Here is a 21,378-nt window from a genome sequence, read left to right on the forward strand (position 1 = left end):
TCCACTTGACCGTGGTGTATGATCCTTTTAATGTATTGTTGAATTTGATTTGCTCATTTTGTTGTGGATTTTTGCATCAGATCGTATCAATGCTGTTGGCTTGTAATTTTCTTTTGTTGTGTCCTTGTCTAGTTTTGGTATCTGGGTAATGGTTGTCTCATAAAATGAGTGTAGAAGGAAGTATTCCCTCCTCTTCAGCTTTTTGGAAGAGTTTGAGAAGGGTAAGTATTAAATCTTTAAATGTTTGATAGAATTTATCAGTGAAGTCATCTGGTGCTGGACTTATGTTTGTTGGGAGATTTTTGATGACTGACTCAATTTCCTTACTAGTAATTAGTCTATTTAGGTTTTCTATTTCTTCAGTATTCAGTCTTGGAAGATTACATGTTTCTAGGAATTTATCCATTTCTTCTACGTTGTCCAGTTTGTTCATGTGTAATTGTTCCAGTAGTGTCTTATGGATATTTTGAGTTTTTGTGGTCTCAGTTGTAAGTTTTCCTTTGTTGTTTTTTATTTTGTTTGTTAGAGCCCTCTCTTTTTTCTTGGTTAGTCTAGCTAAACATTTGTTAATTTTGTTTATTTTTTCAAAGAACCAGCTTTTAGTTTCATTAATTTCTTTCTTTTTCTTTTTTTTTTTTAGTTTCTATTTTATTTATTTCTGCTCTAATCCTTATTTTATTCCCTTACTGACTTTGGGCCTTTTTTTTTTTTTTTTCTTTTCTCTCTGGCTCCTTTAGGTGTTAAGTTAGATTAGTTATATAAGATTTTTCTTGTTACTTGAGGTAGGCCTGTATTGCTACAATATACCCTCTTAAAACCATTTTTTGCTGCAGTCCAAAGATTTTGATATGTTGCATTTGTTTTAATTTGTCTGTAGGTGTATTTTTTATTTCTTTGATGACCATTTGTTGTTCACAACATGTTTAATTTCTAAAATTTTTGTGGTTTTTCCAGTTTTCTTTTTGTAGTTGATTTCTATCATTGATTTATATCATTGTGGTTGGAGAAGATGCTTGAGATGACTTCAGTCTTCTTGAATTTACTGAGACTTGTTTTGTAGCCTAGCATGTGATCTGTTTTGGAGAGTGTACCATGGGCACTTGAGAAGACTGTGTATTCTTTTGCTTTGAGATGCAATGTTTGGTATATGTCTGTTAAGTCCATCTGGTCTGACATTTCTTTTTTAATTTTTTGTTTGGATCTATCTATTAATGTAAATGAGATGTTAAAGTATGCTACTTTGTCAAATGTCAGTTTCTCCTTTTAGGTCTGTTGATAATTTGGTTTATATATCTTGGTTGTGTGAAGATATTGTTGCATGCATATGTACTTGTAAATATGTCTTCTTGTTGGATTAATTACTTTATCATTATGTAATGGCCTTCTTTATCTACTATTACAGTCTTTGTTTTAAAGTCTATTTTGTCTCCTATGGGTATAGCTACTCCAGCTTTCTTTTCATTTCCATTTGCATGGAATATCTTTCTCTATCCCTTCACTTTCAATCTGTGTGAGTCTTTCTGATGTGAGTCTCTTGCAGGCAGCATATAGGTGGGTCTTGTTTTTTAATCCTTTCAGCTAATCCATGTCTTCTGGTTGAAGAGTTTCATCCATTTACATTTAAAATAATTATTGATAGAGATATACTTATTGCTTTTTTGTTTATTGTTTTCCAGCTGTTTTCATAAGTCCTCTCTGTTTCTTTTGTTTTTTCTTTCTCTTCCTCAGTGGTTTGATGGCTTTCTTTAGTTTTATGTTTAGATTTCTTTGTTATTTTCTTTTGTGTATTTGCTATAAGTTTTTGCATTGTGGTTACTGTGAGGTTCACATATAACTTCTTATGTGTATATAGTTTGGTTTTAGTTGATAACAACTTAAATTTGAGTACATTCCAAAACTATACTTATTTCTCCATGCCTCCCACATTTTATATCTTCGGTCATATTTTAGCTCTTTTTATATATCTCTTAAGTAATTACTGTAGTTTTAGTTATTTTTACTACTTTTATCTTTTAGACTTCAAACTTGCTGTATAAATGACTTATCCGCTACCTTTACTATATATTTACCTATGTTCTAGCAAGATTTTTACTCTTGGATGTTTTCTTGTTATTAAGTAGTGTCATTTCTTTTTGGTTTAGGGAACTCCCTTTAACATTTCTTATAAGGCCAGTTTAGTGGTGATGAACTTCTTTAGCTTTGGTTTATTTGGAAAATGCTTAATCCTTCATTTCTGAATGATAATCTTGCCAGATAGAGAGTTCTTGGTTGGAAGTTTTTCCATTTTAGCATTTTTAATATGTCATGCCACTCTCTTCTGGCCTGCAGAATTTCTGCTGAAAAATCTGATGTAGCCTTATGGGATTTCCCTTGTATCTAATTAAGATTTTCTCTTTTATCTTTTAACTTTTACCATTTTAATTAGAACATGTCTTAATATGAATCACTTTGGATTCATCTTTTTTGGAACTGTTTGGGCTTCCTGGACCTGTGTGTCCATTTCATTCTTCAGAGTAGGAAAGTTTTTAGCTATTATTTCTTCAGGTAAGTTTTCTGTCCCTTTCTCTTGCTCCTCTCCTTCCAGGACCCCTATAATGTGTCCTGATGTTATCCCAAAAGTTCCTTAGGTTATCTTTGTTTTTTAAAAATTCTGTTTTCTGGGACGCCTGGGTAGCGCAGTCGTTAAGCGTCTGCCTTCTGCTCAGGGCGTGATCCCGGCATTCCGGGATCGAGTCCTACATTGGGCTCCTCCGCTGGGAGCCTGCTTCTTCCTCTCCCACTCCCCCTGCTTGTGTTCCCTCTCTTGCTGGCTATCTCTATCTCTGTCAAATAAATAAATAAAATCTTTTAAAAAAAATTCTGTTTTCTTCTTGATGCTCTGCCTGGGTGAGTTCTGTTGCTTGTTTTCTAGTTCACTGACTCAATATTTGCTCCTTCCAGTTTGCTTTTGAACTCCTAGAATTTTTCAGTTCAGTTAATATATTCTTCAGCTGTGTAGCTTTTGTTTCATATTTACTTACATTTTTTTGTCTGTTTGTTGAGGATCTCACTGTCTTCATTCTTCTCCTGAGTACAGTAAGCATCTTTATGATCATTAGGTAGTTTGCTTATCTCCATTTCATTAATGTCTTTGCCTGATGTTTCTTTTTTCTTGTTCTTTCTTTGGAGCATATTCCTTTGTCTCTTCATTTTGCCTCTTTGTGTTTGTTTCTATGTCTTAGACAAATCAACTGCCTTTCCCAGTCTTGAAGGAGTGGCCTTGTGTAGGAGATTTCATGTGGAGCCCAGAAGTACAATCCTGTCTCACCAGCAGATCTTGACACCCAAGGGGTGTTCCCTGTGTGGGCTGCATGCACTCATCTCATGTGGCATGGGGGCGGGGGAAAAGCTAGCACCTGGCCCAGCTGTGACTTGCTGGCTGTGCTGTGTGGACGAGTGGGTTTTCAGCTGGGTGCCCCACTGGCTCTAACAGGTTAGAGAGATAGTTCCGAAATGGAGCCTGCCAGTTCTGACATTAGCAAGGTAGGATGAGGTTGTAAAAATGCACCACCTACTAGTGTCTCCATCCCCGGAGAAAGCCTCAGTGGTTTCCTGCCTGTACAGCAAGTGTTTTAACATTAATAAGTGGGTCTCCACATATGATCTAGGTACTTTTCAGACTGATATTGTTTACACTGGGTCCTGTGGTGAGTGAGTCTGTATGACAGCTCCTTAAGAGTGGGTTCTCCATTCCCTACAAGTTTAATGGCTTTCCTGGAGGTATTCCTTATTGGTTTTCAAAGCCCAGTTTTTAGGAGCTTCTTCTCTCATTCAGGGTCTAAGTGTTGGGTGCCTGATATAGAGCACACTCACTTGTGAGGGAAAACTTCCCTCACTTGTGAGGGAAAACTTCTTTGTTCGTGAGATCCCTCCTGATTGTGCCTGGGGTGTGTTTTTGCTTTGCTTTCCTTGCCTCTTTCTTTCTTCCTTCTTCCTTTCTTCCTTCTCTTCTTTCTCTTCCTTCTATTCTTTCCTTCTCTTCCCTCCCTTTCTTTCCCTCCCTTCCCTCCCCCCACCCCTCTTTCCCTTTCCTATCCTTGATGCTGTCCTTTGTTGCGGAGGCTCCTTTCATCCGTTTTTCTGGTCTTTCTCAGAGCAAATTATTCCATATGTAGTTGTATATTTGTTGTATCTATAGGAAGGAGTGAGTTCAGGATCTTACCGCGTTGCTGTCTTGAGCCCAGCCCACCAAGAGATAGGTTTTATTTGGGTGTTAGAAATGTATTTGATAAAGGCTTCTATGATGCCACCACAGACTACGAGAAGTGATAGGTCTTGTAAGGATTTTATATTTGATTGATGGATCATATTTAAGTCAATTTATTCATGTCAGAGTCAAGGTCTTTGCTAATATGTCCTAGGATCTTAACTTATTCTCCAGTTTTTCAGTGGCCAGGATGAAAATTTCATTGTAATCATTGGGTTTGTGAAGGAAGAGAGTACAGTGTTGAAAGAGATAGCTAAAGTAAGGTTATGAAATTAAGATTTGCCAAGATCTTTTCAGGCTAGAATAACAGACCAAAGTGAAAACAGGATTAAATATGATAAAATGTCATGTTCTACTCTGTGATTGAGGTAGCCCCTAAGAGAGGACTGAGATATTTCCATTAAGTGTATGCCAAATACGAGTTCATCAAATTGACTACCAGCCAGGAAAGAAAAGTGAACTTAGGTGCAGATCAAGAAAGGTAATAGAGCTGTTGTTTTCCTCACATCAGACCTGGTCTGGGATTTTATGTTGAATTTGGGTGTCACATTTCAAAGGGGACTTTAATAAAATGTCATGTGTTGAACAGTGTGACTATCTTAGTGATTTGTATTTATAGGCTTATCATGTGGAAAAGCCTAATTTTGTTTGGAGTTGAAAGGATGACATTTCTAATAATAATCAGAACATTCAAGATGGAATGGACTGACTTGTGAGTTTGGGAAATTTTCATCTCTGGAGGCATTAAAGGAGAAATCCTGTGACAACTTATTAAGAATGTTATTGAGGGGATACTAACATTGGTGGGAAGTTGAACTAGATACACTGGAAGGTCCTTTACAATTCCTTTAACTTTTTTTTTTTTTCACTTTAAATTTTCTGATACCTCCACAGTCAAGTTTTATCAATCTTGTCCTTAAAACTTTATTAACAGTAAATTCTCTATCTTATATGGCACTAAAAGTTATAAAATACTTTTATGAGCCTGATTAAATGTGATGTTCACAAGTATTCTACAAGTTGGGCAGGAGATGTTTTACAGTTTTTAAGCAGCTGTATCTTAATGATTGAGAGTGTGGCTTCTGGATCCCAGACCATCTGGGCTCTGCCACCTGCCGTGAGACCTTTGAAAACATGTGCCTCTCTTTCCTCATCTGGAGTGTGGTGATATATTATTCTCTCTCTCTGTGGTGTCTGCGCCATAGGGTTGTTTGAGTTTATGATCACATGCTTGAGAATATATGCTTAGAATAGTATCTGATATGTAGCAGACATTTAGTTAATGTTAGCTGGTGCCCTTGTTGTCATTATTTCTCTTTTACAGGTGAAGAGACCAATGCTCATGCAGTTTGTAATTTGCCCAAGTTTACATCAGTAATAAGTGGTAGAGGAGTTATTAAGAATTCTGTTGAGTTAAAAAATCGGAAATGGAGTGAAATTACTGGTATATGGATTAATTTTGCATTAATTTGTGTAAGAGTATTTCATTTTAATTTGTTAAATGAATCTATCAGACTGCTGTGAAGCTATTATTACAGATTTTGGGGAAAGCTTTGTTTTGCCTATGTTTACATTTATACACACATTCCAGGCATAATTCAGTGGGAAAACACTTTCTTCATGTTGTAAATAAAGATAACCATACTTTCCAAAAGATTTATGGTACTTGATAGCATTTAAAAGGAAGTAGGCAATTAACTTTGGTTTGTGTTGGCATTGCAGTATACTTGCCAAGCAATTTGAGCTTCTGATTTCTAGATGTGTCATTATTTTCTAGAGGGATATAAGTCAAACTGAAGGCATCTCCTAGAAGAAAAGTCCAAATTGGCTCTCGTTTATAGTGTTGAAATAAACAAAAATGGTCTCACTAAAATTCTGTTCTATCTTTAGATGACCACCTCTAATAATTAATTCATTAGATGCTCTGTGGTTTTCTAGTCGTGTTAGAACATTTTGCATGGTGCAGTAACACAGTTGTCCCCTGCAGATTGTGTGATGCGCTTTAAGAAAGATTGTTACTTTTGTCTTTCTCTTCTTGCTGGTAAGGTCCTGTGGGGAACACATCTCTTAAGGTAATGATTCTTTTACTCATTTACAAGGTTGTAAACATCTTGAGGGCAGATAGGGTGTCTTAATAATCTGTGTTTCTCTGCACTTGCAAAGAGCCTTTGTCCACATTGAGTTTGTGCAATTGTCAAAGCATTGATGGTTTTATTGGAAGCCAAAGAACTCATTAGATTGGCTGTATTGAAAATGGTCAGTTAAAGTAACTTACTATTCACAAGGATAGTAATGTAATCCGTTTATCAGCAAGTTTATTGAAGTTATGTTCTTCAAAAGAACTGCTGTTGGCAAAACTGCATTTGAGAAGATCAGTGTCATATGAAAAAAAAGTTTAAGGGAAAAAAATACCCTCTAAAATGCTTTAAAGGCATTTCAAGAACACAATAAATGAAAGTTCTAGGAGACATCCATTTCAAAAACAACCTAGATTTGTCAGCAATAAAAATCCCATTGAGTAAGTAAGTGAATTGGTTAGGAAAGTTGAAGTGTGATCTGCTTGAGGCAGATTTTTGTGTAAATTTTGTTATTTGGCTTTACTTTTTTTTTTTTTAAAGTAAGCTCTATGCCTAACATGGGGCTCGAATTCATGACCCCAAGATCAAAAGTTGCATGCTATACTAACTGAGGCAGCCAGAGACACCCAGGGTGGTATATTTATTTTTAAGGTGTTTGAACTAGCCTGTAATAGCCTAAAATTTAATGACTCTAGCATTTGTATTATCATTTGTTTAATTTTTGCCGTTCTCAGTAAAATATTGGCTGTTTCACAAATCATTGTGTTGTATAAAGACATGTTTCCCTGGGCCTGGTTTTCTATTCATATATTGAGAAGGATAGGATATAGATTCTTTTTTTTAAATCCTTTTTTTTTTTTTTTTAAGATATTATTTATTCATTCGACAGAGATAGAGACAGCCAGGGAGAGAGGGAACACAAGCAGGGGGAGTGGGAGAGGAAGAAGCAGGCTCATAGAGGAGCCTGATGTGGGGCTCGATCCCATAACGCTGGGATCACGCCCTGAGCCGAAGGCAGAGGCAGACGCTTAACCGCTGTGCCACCCAGGCGCCCCCAGGATATAGATTCTTATTTTTCCTCTTTCTCCCATCCAAGTACTAACCAGGCCCGATCCTCTTTCTGCACCATCACAGGCCCCCTGCCCTGATGGCCTGCTAGAGGAGAAAGTGCTAATTGGTTTTCTTGTGGTTATGGGAAGGAAATAGTTCCGCACTTGACGTAGTTTTTATCTCTTTGAATTTACATTCTTCCTTTCCTTCTTTAGAACACGAGGGAAAACTGGAAGAGGAAGGCATTCTATCAGAAAGGCTGAAGTGGCCCTGTACTTGACACTCCCTATGTTTCAGGTCCCTGCAGGCCAGAAGAAGGGTGTGGGAGAGAAGGGAACAGTTGCTTGTGTAGGGGGAGTTATGCTGGAGTAGTATGAAACCGTAACCTTTTCCTGAGGAGAGATTTTTCTCCTAACATTAATTATCTTTACAATTGTTAATGTTTTTTAATCTTTTGATAAGGTGGCACATGTACCTGGTAAACAACTCAAGATGTACTAAAGGATATCCATTGAAAAATAAGTGTCCTTTCCATTCACTGAAACCTAGCTTTAACCTCCCCGGGACAACGACTGTTAATTTTGTGTATTTAGGTGCATCCCTAACCCCTAACAGGGTGTTATATGCACTATTCTGAACTTTGTCCTTCCCCCCCCCCATTTCCAGTGTATCTTGGAAATGAAATGAAGCCAAAGTATGTAATTCTACATCATGATTTTTAATAGCTGAATTGATGGACATTTATGTTATTTCCAGTCTTTTTTGATGGCTTGTGAAGTTGGTCACACTTATTTTCTTGTAAAAGAGGAATTGGGGTGGCTGTTATAAATGTATTCTGTAACTTCAGATGGTATGCTCAATGAGTAGGAAGGAGACAGTGCTTTCTAAGAAATGTTTTCCTCAATGAGAAGGATGGCAGGTCTTTTATGTAAAATGTGTTTTTATAATCAATTTCCTTGAAATATGGTGATATTTCATGTGGAAATTGGTATAACTCATCAGGTACAGCATTCTCAAAGAGTTTTTTTCCCTACTTAATCATGTCTTTGAGTTTTACTCTTTAACTGCTGTATATAAATTCATTTAGAGTCTGATGGAACCTGTATATAAGTTTTTGGCCAGGTAATTGAAAGTGAGACATTGGGATAGGGATGATAAATATAACAGTAAAGAAACCTAAGTTGGAATTTTCAGGATATCCAGACAAAGTGTCATCTGGAGCCCAGTGGCAGCCCTTTGCTCTTCTTTCATGGGTTGGTTGCATCTAAGATTATATAATAGAGATAGGGGAGAATTATTTTGATGACTATAGATAACTTTCTTTAAAAAATATTTTATAGATTTCCATCTAAAACCTTGTAAGAAAACTGGGGAACAAGTTTGTTTTCCAGGCAGTATTCTATTTTATTAAAAAGCTTAAAATGTGTCTGGGGAAAAATGTTTTTAAATTTTTGACTATGTTATTAATATGATCTGTCTTTATATTAAAATATGATTTATAATAAAAGTAATATATGCTTATTAATGACCATGCAGAAAAAAATACACAAGTGTAAGAAGAAAATAAAATTATCTGTAGTTCCTCCTCTCAGACGTTAAAATGTTTGTTAATATTACAGTGCATGTCATTCTTGTCTTTTTTTTTTTTTTAAGATTTTATTTTTAAGTAATCTCTACACCGAACCTGGGGCTCGAACTCACAACCCCGAAAGCAAGAGTCGCATGTGACTGAGCTTATTCTTGTCTTTTTTCTGTTCATGGTTTTTTTTGTTTGTTTGTTTGTCTTGTTTTCCATGGTAGTTGATGATTTATTGTTTTATTGTTTGGTATTAAAGGAACTTTAGTCTTTAGTTCTGGAGAAATGTATCATTTAAGACCTCTGTAGATCGGACCTGGAGGGTTTATGCTGTGTTACTGTAGCAAATCAGAAGTACTTCCCAAATATTACCTGCTTTCTTTTTGAGGCCACTAAATTTTGTGTTTTGCTTTGGCTTTATTTCACTCCCACCATGGGATTTGGTGTTTGTGAAATGAGTAGAGAAAAACAAAGCTACTTTGATAGGCACTAGCTAGACATCTAGGCTCACTCGTTAGCCAGGTGACCCACTTTCGTACACACAGTCCATGATTCAGATTCATGCCTAAGGAAAATTACCAACTGTTACATGTGATGACCTTAAGCAGTGTTGAAACTGATGAAACATTAAAAATTTCAAATGCCAGTGATTAGAGCTGGAGTGTTTTGTAAACTATTTATGTACTACAAATTGCCAGTAATAGGTGTGTTGGAAATGTTGTTTTTTACAGTTTGATATAATTTGGAATTAATCTTTATACTGAAGAACCTATGTGTTGTACTTGGGGAAAAAAAAGATGTAGTCAGAAGGGTTGGAAAAAAAATAAATATAGGACTGGGTTATATTGAATAGAGGGTATAAATCAAAGACAACTAAACACTATTGGCAGGGAGCCCATGTTTCCCTGCTCCCTTCCTGGGTCTGGTGATTGGCAGCTGGTAAAGCATTAAAAAAGAAAAAGAAAAAAGAGGTTTAATTGTATCAGTATTGAGCTGTTCCAATTTAACATTTAGAAAATTTTACTTGCGGGGCTCCTGGGTGGCACAGCGGTTAAGCGTCTGCCTTCGGCTCAGGGCGTGATCCTGGCATTATGGGATTGAGCCCCACATCAGGCTCCTCCGCTATGAGCCTGCTTCTTCCTCTCCCACTCCCCCTGCTTGTGTTCCCTCTCTCGCTGGCTGTCTCTATCTCTGTCGAATAAATAAATAAAATCTTAAAAAAAAAAATTTACTTGCTTTTTTGTAATAATCACAAACTAGGAAAATGCATTTTATATGCGTTAAACTCAATGGCAGCTTTCTGGTATCAGTGGAAGGAAACTTTGAGAACTTGGGTATCTGTGCACAGGAATAAGTAATTCTGCGAAGTCATTTTCAGATCTAGGAAGATTTTTCCTTTTATTGGAGGAGGATATTCACTCGCAGAAACACAATCAGCACACGTAGGTTTGAGCCCACTGACTCAGCTTCCCCACTTCCTGGTTATGGTGCATTAGTGTCTTGGTAGCTTATACCTTATTAATTTACAGATATGCAGACATATTCTCTTTCTCTCTTCACTTTTGTGGCATGATTGGCAGGAGGATAGGCTTTTAGCCTTCCAGATAATGAGTTCGTATTGAGGCTTTGACCTGTAACGTAGCTTTAGACAAGTTGCTTGACCTCTTAAGTTTCATTTTCTCATCTGTAAAATAGAAATGACAATAGGACTGTTCGAACATTCAGTGAGATATTGTATGTACCTAGCACAGTGCTCGGTGAGTAATAAAAGCTCAATAACACGAGCTCTTAATAGGCTCGTTCTTCTCCTTTCCTGAGCAACCTTCATTTGTGCTACAGCTTCTGGCCAGTTTTCTCTTCAAAAACACCTCCTTGGCTTCCTGTTGACTGGGGGGCATTTCCTTGGCCTCTTGCCCTGATTTAATGCTACTTTGAGGATCCCTTTTGACAGATTATCTTGACAAACCTTTGTTCATTTGCTTGCCATTTCATTTATTCAAAGATGACGTGGAGTGATTATGAGTACTCTGGGGCCCTATTACCTTAGTCCCAGTGCCACTTCTAGAACTTCAGAGCTGTGTGATCTTGCAAGTTAATTAACCTAACAATTTTCTTGTCTGTGAAATGAACAATAATGATACCTATCTCATTTTTGGATGTGAGGTCATTACATGAAATAACATACATAAGATGTTTGTATTGTGCAGAAGAAATGCTCGCTGTTATTATGAGCCAGACTTAGTTGGTATTTATTTTATCTAGTCTCCTGATCAGTGACTTTCATATGTGTATAGCATTTTTGATGTTTGTTATATAAAATAAATCTCACTTATACAAGGCACCCCAGCACAACATTATTGGTATAATAACAGTAACAATGTAAAGAATACATGTTATATTAAACACACATACAAATATGAGATATGCATATATGATGTTCTTAGGATTTGTTAGGGGAGGTGGTGAATGCAGCTCCATTTTATGAGAATTATGTGGTGCTGTGCTTGGAACTTAGGGCATGTTTTAAAACAAAATTATTTGAATGAATGACAGCTTCAGTGTGATATGAACATTTATATTTATTATATTTATTATTTCCCAAGCTGCTGGCTTTTGCCTTTTGCTTTTGCTGGCCTTACATTCTTTTTTTTTTTTTTTAAGTAGTGTCCATGCCCAGCATGGAGCCCAATGCAGGACTTGAACTCACAACCCTGAGATTAAGACCTGAGCTGAGATCAAGAGTTGGATCCTCAACTGACTGAGCCACCTAGGCACTCCTCAATGGCCTTGTATTCTGATTTGAACCTAAGAGCCATTCAGGGACAAAATAATACTTGCACTGTCATACTTAAAAAAAAAAAAAGTATTAATGCAATTCTTTCTGTGTGGTAGTTTGTTCTAGGTGATACTGAGTTCTTGTTTTAGTATGCCATTTTAGGCACAGTTTGTTATTTTCATATCATTTTTGATTTAAAGAGTCAAAAAGTTACCATCGGGTTGAGAATAGGGTTTGCCAGATTATCTGTGGAATTAGTCATGTACTACTAAGGTGGGCATTCTATAAATTCTCTTCCATTCCCCTTGTCTTGTATGTGGTCTCCAAGATTCTTCTGTAATTGCATCGTTTCTCGTTAGTACCCATTGGGCCGAATTCAGCATGAACTTGTATTGTAGTGAATATAACTGTACATGCTTATGGTTCTGAATGAGCTGAAAGAGTTGTAAAAGTCAAGTAAATGAAGTAGATTCAACGAATTCTTTCCATAATCATAGAAATTAATTGTGAGGGCATTTGAGTTAGTATCTACTAAATGCATAAAGTATTTTAGCAGAGTTAACTTTAGTATCCATATGGTGATTAGTTGGTCAAATATTTTTGCAGGCTTTTTGTTTTATTTGTGTGTTTTTTTTGGAATGCTTCATGAATTTGCGTGTCATCCTTGTGCAGGGGCCATGCTGATCCTCTCTGTATCATTCCAGTTTTTAGTATGTGTGCTGCTGAAGCGAGCACTGTATGTTTCTTGAACATTTCCTATTATTATCCTAAGACGTACAGCTTATAATGTAGGAAGTACAGTTGCTTAGGATTATAAAGGATGTCTCATATAAGTGGTTCTTGGACTCTCTATATCATCGGAGTCCATTTTGCACAAATAGCAGACAATTCAGTGTGGTAAGTTTAGAAGGCTACTGGAAAGCAGAAAGCAACTGTGAAGAAGCCGTAAGAATCACAGGTAGATTTATTTCTAAGGGAAGAAATGTAAGGACTAGCAGAGGTCAGAAGAAATATAAAAAGATCATCCATTTGTACTTCAGCAAAATAGAAACAGGGCTTTGAAGTCAGATAGCCTTGACTTTTAAGTCCAGTTCTGCCACTTATTTCCCCTAGGACCAGAATGACGTAACCTCTCCACACCTCAGGCTCCCCACATGTAGACTGGGCATAGACACACAACTCTCGGAGTAGGTTGTGTGAGGATTATGTGAGATGATGTGTAGTAAATGCTCAACACAGTGTCTGGCACCTACTAAACTCTCACTGGCCAGGTTGTAAAGTATCCACAAACAGGGAGTTGTCACCAGTGAGCCTTGTGTCATCTTCTAAAACAATCATACTGCTGGAAAAGCAGCTAAGGTATAATCCTGAGTTTGCCAGCAACTGTAGGCGGATCTAAGTGAGTAAAATGACTCATAAGCTTGTCTTGGTGCTAAGTATCTGTTGTTGGCAATTTTGTCATTCAACCCTGCCCCCACATGTGGGAGTTGCACTCACATTCAACAGCTAGTAATTATGCTTCTCATCAGTAGTAATGGTATTTAAATATTGTTACATCACTCCATATCCTTTTTCTCTATGAATCACCTTACACATAAGCGTAGGAGTTTCTAGTCTGATTTGGGGAGTTCTAGGGACCTGATAGTGATACTGTTTCTTCTCTTTGAGAAGTAAGACACAAGAGACTGACAGATGGAGATCAAAATGTCTCCTCTATTGGCTAATCTGAGGACATGACATTAGATCTGAAATGAAAAGGGCTTATTAGCCCATTTTGACTTAGATGTACTCACTGGGTGACTAGCACAGCCGAGCATCTGCAGGCCTCCCCTCAGGATGGGTGCCTTCATGCATGGAGAGTGGAGTGGAGGGCATGCACCCCGGGTGGCTGAGAGAGAGAGAGAGCAAGGAGCTCAACCAAGCCAACCTCAAAAGTCCTTCTGCTCCCATGAGAGGAGTGGCAGAAGAGTGGCGGGAGAGTTCGGGAGTGTTCCTTTAGCTGAAGTGTCTTCACGTGGACTTGAAGCATGATGGTAGCACACTCAGCCAAGTAAACAGGATCTTTCTGTCAAGAAAGTGAGACTGCGAGGTTCTGTTGAGTGGATTGGGGAGCTAGATCGAGGAAGACGTGAGGAGAGGAGTAGATTGGAACACAAACATCACACACAAGTCTCCGGTTTTCTTCAACTTTCAAGAGACTTCTCTATCTATCCATCTATCTGTCTATCTATCCCCTTCGCTCCCTCCCTCCCTTCTTTTCTTCCTTCCTTCTTTCCTTCTTCCTTAATGGATATGAAGGACTGGTAAGTAATCAGAAGTGCTAATCAGAAATAGATTGTGACTTATCATATCTGAATTTTACAGTCTTAATAAAGTTTTTAATGCTACCTTGAAATAGAATAAAAAAACAAAGCTGATAATCTTTAGTAAAGATACACTTTTTGCAGTGAAAGTATATCTGGAAAATAGTTTAAAATCTAATTGTTGGGGCACCTGGGTCGATCAGTTGAGCGGCCCACTCAGCCAGTTGAACTGAATCAGTTGAGCATCCTGCTCTTGGCTCTGGCTCGGGTTGTGATCCTGGGATCGAGCTCCACTGCTTTCAGGTTCTGCGCTCAGCATGGAGTCCACTTAAGAGAGTCTCTCTCTCCGTCTCCCTCCCCTTCAGCTCCTCCCTTGGCTCATGCTCTCTCTCAACTAAATAAATAAAATAAAAGTCTAATTGTTAAAAATGAATTGATATATTAAGTGTTTAGCTCGTCGAATAGTTCACAATAGTAATTAATTTTGAGGAGTTATTTTTGTCTTTTTAAGAAATATTTGGTGAGCATCTACCCTATGTTAGGCACTGTGAGAGATACTAATGATACCAAGATGAATGAGATAACTGTCTTGTTCTTGGAGCTTACAGTTAAATAGACATGTCAGTAAGTATATTCAATAAGGTATTTAGGGTACCGGTTCGGAAGTACGCTAGAAAAAAAGAAGCAGTGGCCAGTTCTCCCTTATGCCATGGGCATTGGTAAGGTGGGTCCACTAGAAGGAGGCTATAATTCATGATTGAATTTGAGAAAAAATGATCTTCTCAATTATAATAAATCTTTGTCAAAAGTAATTATTTTTAGGACTTGAAAAATTATTTTGTTTCTCATCTTTCTAGAAATTAAGAAGCAAGTAATAGAAGCCTACCCAGGAATTATTGTTAAGACTATAATTTCAAGTATCTTCTTAGTTATGGAAATATTACATACCTTGTTGATACCGGGTGCTCTGTGTTTAAAATATTAGAGCTGTGTCCTGTTCTGAAGGGTCTTATATGCTTACAAACAAAATAAAACAACAGCCAACCTATCAATTATAAAATGTTGATCTTTTTATTTGTATAAGGACGACCGGGACCTTGAGAATTGTCGGGGAGACTCTGTGAAAGGGATCTTGAGATATGCGGTTGGAAAACTGATTGGAAGAGAAGTCTTTGAGCAGTAGCTTTACAAAGGTACTCACAAAAGAAGGCCAGTGGGTACAGCTTGCTTTGGCTTGTATAGCACTGGAGGTCCCTACAGGTCCCTTGGATCACTGTGGAGGAAAGAGGGAGATCAAGCCAGGAGAATTTGCTCTCTCTCTCCTCAACCTCACCTACCTGCCTTGCTGAGCAATTGGGCTTCTATATAAGAATTTGTTTGAAGAAATGTGTTCTGTAAATTAATGGAAAATTTTAAAACTATTCATTTAAAGCATGATATAATAGAAAATACTGATACCCTGCTGATAGTGCTATAATAGAATATTTTGAGCAAAAAGATACAAATCCTATTTATACTGATAATTAAAATAAAAGCTAAAATTGAAGAGTATTTAAGCTTATTTATTTTGAATGCTTTTTTAAAATTTTATTTTAATGTTTTTTTATTATATTATGTTAGTCACCATACAGTACATCCCCGGTTTCCTGTGTAAAGTTCGATGATTCATTAGTTGCGTATAACACCCAGTGCACCATGCAATACGTGCCCTCCTTACTACCCATCACCGGTCTATCCCATTCCCCCACCCCCTCCCCTCTGAAGCCCTCAGTTTGTTTCTCAGAGTCCATAGTCTCTCATGTTTCATTCCCCCTTCTGATTACCCCCCCTTTCTTTATCCCTTTCTTCCCCTACTGACCTTCCTAGTTCTTATGTTCCATAGATGAGAGAAACCATATGATAATTGTCTTTCTCTGCTTGACTTATTTCACTTAGCATTATCTCCTCCAGTGCTGTCCATGTTGCAGCAAATGTTGAGAACTCGTTCTTTCTGATAGCTGAGTAATATTCCATTGTATATATGGACCACAGCTTTTTAATCCAGTCATCCGTTGAAGGGCATCTCGGCTCCTTCCACGATTTAGCTATTGTGGACATTGATGCTATGAACATTGGGGTGCATATGGCCCTTCTCTTCACTACGTCAGTATCTTTGGGGTAAATACCCAGTAGTGCAATGGCTGGGTCATAGGGTAGCTCAATTTTTAACTTTTTAGGGGACCTCCACGCTGTTTTCCAGAGTGGCTGTACCAACTTGCATTCCCATCAGCAATGTAGGAGGGATCCCCTTTCTCCACATCCTCTCCAGCAATTGTTGTTTCTTGCCTTGCCAATTTTTGCCATTCTAACTGGTGTAAGGTGGTATCTTAGTGTGGTTTTGATTTGAATTTCCCTGATGGCTAATGCTTTTGAACATATTTTCATGTGTCTGTTAGCCATTTGTATGTCCTCATTAGAAAAGTGTCTGTTCATATCTTCTGCTCATTTTATGATTTGTTTATTTGTTTCTCGCGTATTGAGTTTGAGAAGTTCTTTGTAGATCTTGGATACCAGTCTTTAAAAAGCTTCTGCACAGCCAAGGAAACAATCAAAAAAACTAAGAGGCAGCCCACGGAATGGGAGAATATATTTGCAAATGATACTACAGATAAAAGACTGGTATCCAAGATCTACAAAGAACTTCTCAAACTGAATGCTTTTTTTTTTAATGGTATCAGACAATGCGTATTAAACTAAAGAAATATGAAGCTACTGTATGGACACTTGTGTGGTGGTTCTGAGAGCAGATCGGGCATTTCTGAAGACTTTGGGTTATGGCATTTGTTCTTTCATGTATTTAGCTTCTAGTCTTTGGCTGTCCCTTCCTTGATCACAATTATTTATAGTAGTTTAATAATTGCCACTATGATCTGAATTTTTTGTTGTCTTATTCCCAGTGAACATGAGAAAGAGAAAAGGAAGCCAAAGAGTTTTCTAAGATTATTAACTCTAGTGGAGGGAGGAAGAAGGAGAGAAGTAGGTTTTGGGGGTTGTACATTTTTTTTTTTTAAGATTTTATTTATTTATTCGACAGAGATAGAGACAGCCAGCGAGAGAGGGAACACAAGCAGGGGGAGTGGGAGAGGAAGAAGCAGGCTCATAGTGGAGGAGCCTGATGTGGGGCTTGATCCCATAACGCCGGGATCACGCCCTGAGCCGAAGGCAGACGCTTAACTGCTGTGCCACCCAGGCGCCCCGGGGGTTGTACATTTTTTGATAAGACATTGTTTAATATGGAATTAAGTGAGTTATGAGAGAGGGAAGTGGGATTGGGCTGGAGTGCAAAGGAATGTTGGATTAGAGATGACCTTTCAGTGGAGGGAGTAGAAGGGAAAGGAGGAGACACTGGGTTAGTTCTCATGGGACTGTCAGGTGGTTGGTATCCAGGGTATCCTGGCATGCTGTTTCAGAATAAACGTTCTGGGAGGTGGGGAGAGCATATATGGAACTTGTAAGTGACCGCACTTAATGTCATCTCACACAGAATGACCAGTTACAATAAGTGGTATTTCAGGTTCTCTTGTGACTAGTGCACCTTCCTTTATTTTGTTTGTTTTTAGTTATGTTTTAGTGTTAATCTGCTTAACTCTGCTTATTCCTCCTTCGAGTATTCCTTCCAGCCTTGGATCTAGAGCATGACAAAAGAAATGCTGAAGTTTTTAGCAATGATGCCTGTTAAGATTTTACCGTTAATAGCATCCTTATTTTTGATATGTCTTAGTCCATGGCATGCTAAGAAAGTGCTCGCAAATAACTGAAACCATGGCGTAGGCACTCTGGGTGCTGAGGGCCTCTTTTGGTTGAAAGATGTGGTGGAATGAAGGAACTCGGATCATAGACAAGAATAACTTATTCAAATTATTTCAAGAAAAAAGAGCATTATTTGTATTGAGCAGGAAGTGAAAGCCACTGGGAACTGAAGCATGAAGCAGCTTCAGGAAGAGGTCCTTCTGTCTCTTTTTTTAGACTGAAGTGTCTCTGTGATGGTGACTCGCTTTGCTCTGCACGTCAGGTACTATTTTCCTCTCTGCAACAGCTGCTTTTTCCCCCCCTCAGCTTCCTGGTAGTTTCTGCTTCCTCTGTTTTTCCGCTTGCCTTTGGTCACCACTGCCTAGTAAGCTCTTTACCTCACGATGTTTCATCTTTAACTCCCATTAAGGATGGACTCTCATTTTATCCTAGTTCACATTCTCTAGAGAAGACTGGTTGAATAAATTCCATGAACGCCTTAGGAAGCTTTACAGCTGTGGCCAGGTTGAGGCAGATCCGTCGAAGTATCTGAGCCAGCTGAACTCTGCGTTCTGTGACAGCGCGCTGCACTTTGCTAATTAGCCACCGCAGTGGGGGTAGTGGCCGCCTGGAAGTTGGGAGAGGCCACAAACCAGGTCTCCGAGCCCCTACTTCTTCCCTCTAAGAATCGGTTGCTAAGCTTTTATTGGCACACTACTGGGTAGATCTGTAGGTGTTGATATGCACAATCTCCAAGATGTACTGTTAAATGAAAAAGAGTAAGGTGTAGAGTTATTTATAGAACGATTCTAGTCTTTGACTAGAAAAGGGAAATTGATGTCTGTGTGCGCGCGCATGGGTACATGCAGGTTCCCGTATAGTGCGGAGAATGTTTTTCATAGGTCACAGTAGCTGCTTTTAGAAAGGGGGCTTAAGTTTGGAGTGGGGTCTGTGTGTGCAGATCAGAGTTTGATTTTGGACACTTTGTCTACAGTTGATTGTGAATATGAAAAGTCAATAAAATTCTTACATAATCAGAATAATGTCAATATCACATTAATGTCAGTATCATTTACTTCAGTTTCAAATATGACGTAGGTAGGAAGGAAGTAAAATTCTCCTGTTGAAAGTGTCGAGGTCACATGAATTTATTTCTCCAATTCAAATGTACAAATGCCTTTCGTACATTTCTTTACGTTTGACTGTGACTTTTATCACTCCCTGCTTTGCTTGTTCTGATTTCTAACAGTCCTTTCACCTCTTTTTGGAGTCTTTCATGTATAAGCTTTTACTGTATCACTAATAATATCCACTTTCTGCCTGAAGACACCTTGTATTCCCTATTCTAATGTAGGCTGACTGCTCTCTAGGCAACTACATAGTTGGCATCTGGAAATGTCTAATTTTAGCCCCCTGAGATTTCATTTCATGGATCCTGTGTTTGCCCCTCTTTTTGATTCTGTTAAGGAAAAATTTATTCTGGCACTTGTTAAAACAACCAAGAAGACTTTGTTCAGGACGATTGTAGTTAGTGTTGAGACTGTTGGCAATAGGGGAGATAGATCGGGCTCCCCTCCAAACACAGTAAGGACAAGGGGGGGTTATAGCCAACAGGCAGAGTAAAGGATTCAGCAGGTAGAGGTGACATCAAGGGTACAGGGGTCCTTTCTACACTGACTGAACAGGATTCTGGGTAAAGGCGTGCCAGGGTGACCAGCTATCAGGGTGTGGAGGGTCTCCTGCTACAGCCAGGCTAGGTAGTTTGGAGACAGGATGAGGCCTCGTCAGGAAGAAGTTAGGAGGGGCCTGACTAATGTTTGAAAAAGGAGAGAGTCTCTGTCAGTTCTTCTGTTGTTGTCTTGTTTTTCTGTAGTGTATTCTGAAATTCTTTTTAAAAGAAACATTGCAGGGGCGCCTGGGTGGCACAGTTGTTAAGCGTCTGCCTTTGGCTCAGGGCGTGATCCCAGAGCTCTGGGATCGAGCCCCACGTCAGGCTCCTCTGCTGAGAGCCTGCTTCTTCCTCTCCCACTCCCCCTGCTTGTGTTCCCTCTCTCCCTGGCTGTCTCTCTCTCTGTCAAATAAATGAATAAAATCTTAAAAAAAAAAAAATAAAAGAAACATTGCAGAGGCAGTATTGGTATTGGTATTATATTGGTTTCCTATCACTGCTATAACAAACGACCACAAACTTGGTGGCTTAAAACAACATACGATTTATTCTGTTACAGTTTTAGAGGCCAGAGTCTGAAATCAGTTTCACTGGGCCAAAGACAAGGTGTCAGCCTGGCTGGCTCCTTCTGGAGCCACCAGGGGAGAATCTATTTCCTAGTCTGTTCTAACTTCTGGAGACCACCTGCTTTCTTTGGCTGGTGACCCCTTCCTTTCTCACAGCACTCCAACTTCTTGCTTCCATCATCACACTTTCTTGTCTCCCTTTTATATGGTGCCTTATGATTACGTCGGGCCCATCTGCATGATCCAGGATAATCTCCCTATCTCAGGAGCCTTACTTAGTTACGTCTGCAAATGCCTTTGCTATATAAGGTACATTCACAGGTTCCAGAGATAGGATGTGGACATCTTCTGGGGGGGAGGGGTCATTCTTGAGCTCAGCATAGCTCATAATATCTAGAAATGTTTTTAATTTTTTCTTTATGCTTGATTGATAGTTGGGCTTGGCGTAGAATTCTCAGCTAATGATAGTTTTTTTCTCAAAACTTTGGAAACAGAGTTTCATTACCTTTTAGCTGGTAAGAAGTTTGATAGCAGTCTGATTCTCATTCCTTGGTGTATAACTTGAAATCTTTCCCTCTCTCTAAGCTTCTGAGGTCTTTTGCTTATATTAAATATTACAGGTGGCTTAAGCTGAGTATAAACTTAATGTGTTAGTGTCCAGTTAAGTGTAATTATAATGTTCACAAGCGTGCCTCTAACAGGTCAAGGACCTACGATGTGCAAAGTGGTTTCTAAATTGTAGGTCCTTGACCATTTTAAAGAAAGAAGGAAGCACTGAAGGGAAGTAGGGAAGAATAAATAGAATGGAAGAGGAAATTTCACAGTGCCATCCTACAGTAGTTACACACATTGTTTCACAAAACATTTGTTCACTTGTATATGTGTGGTGTGTTAAAACTTTCCAAAACCTTCCAGAATTTAGCATGTATTCACTTAGTGTCTGAAACAGAGGCTGCAGTTTTCACATTAAAAATTATGTTAAGATGTAAAATGTATTTGAGGAGAACATTCCTACTTAGCTTTAGTTTAATGTTTCCAATAAAAATTGTCTTTGTTGCTTCATGACAAATTTTATTAAAAGTAGTAAGCATGTGGCTAATTTTGCAATACAAGATGAAGGCATGTTGTAAAGCTGCTTCTTTCAAGCTCCTGTTTGTTGTCAGATGGAATGCTGGGTGTAGGCTGGTGTGGTTCATACTTGGGATCTAGCCTGAAAGACATGTTTTTATCCTCAACAAACATCATCTTTGTTTGAATATCTGTAGTCCGTAACCACAGAAAGGTCTTTTCTTCTCCCCTAGAAATGTTTTCTTTCTTCTGCTTGTTTCACAAATAGTTTAAAGTAG

The 21,378-nt window shown here is 38.4% G+C and overlaps 1 protein-coding gene and 1 non-coding gene across 5 annotated transcripts in view; one reads left to right on the plus strand and one right to left on the minus strand.

The window, feature by feature from the left end:
- USP6NL (USP6 N-terminal like) overlaps positions 1 to 21,378 on the plus strand; it is a 181,659-nt gene that overhangs the window by 72,365 nt on the left and 87,916 nt on the right. Inside the window, exon 3 of one of the 4 annotated variants that reach the window (XM_087857722.1) lies at positions 15,114 to 15,222. The exons of the other annotated variants lie outside the window; for them this stretch is intronic. The gene's annotated coding sequence lies outside the window, so the exon portion shown is untranslated. The remainder of the gene's footprint in view (positions 1 to 15,113; positions 15,223 to 21,378) is intronic. 4 annotated transcript variants of the gene reach the window in all.
- LOC123789998 (U6 spliceosomal RNA) lies at positions 12,354 to 12,461 on the minus strand. The gene has a single exon (XR_006778976.1). It is a non-coding gene; the product is annotated as a U6 spliceosomal RNA (small nuclear RNA).

Source organism: Ursus americanus, chromosome 31 (assembly GCF_024610735.1).
Source record: "Ursus americanus isolate L20-20 chromosome 31, mUrsAme1.1.p, whole genome shotgun sequence".
Taxonomy (NCBI): domain Eukaryota; kingdom Metazoa; phylum Chordata; class Mammalia; order Carnivora; family Ursidae; genus Ursus; species Ursus americanus.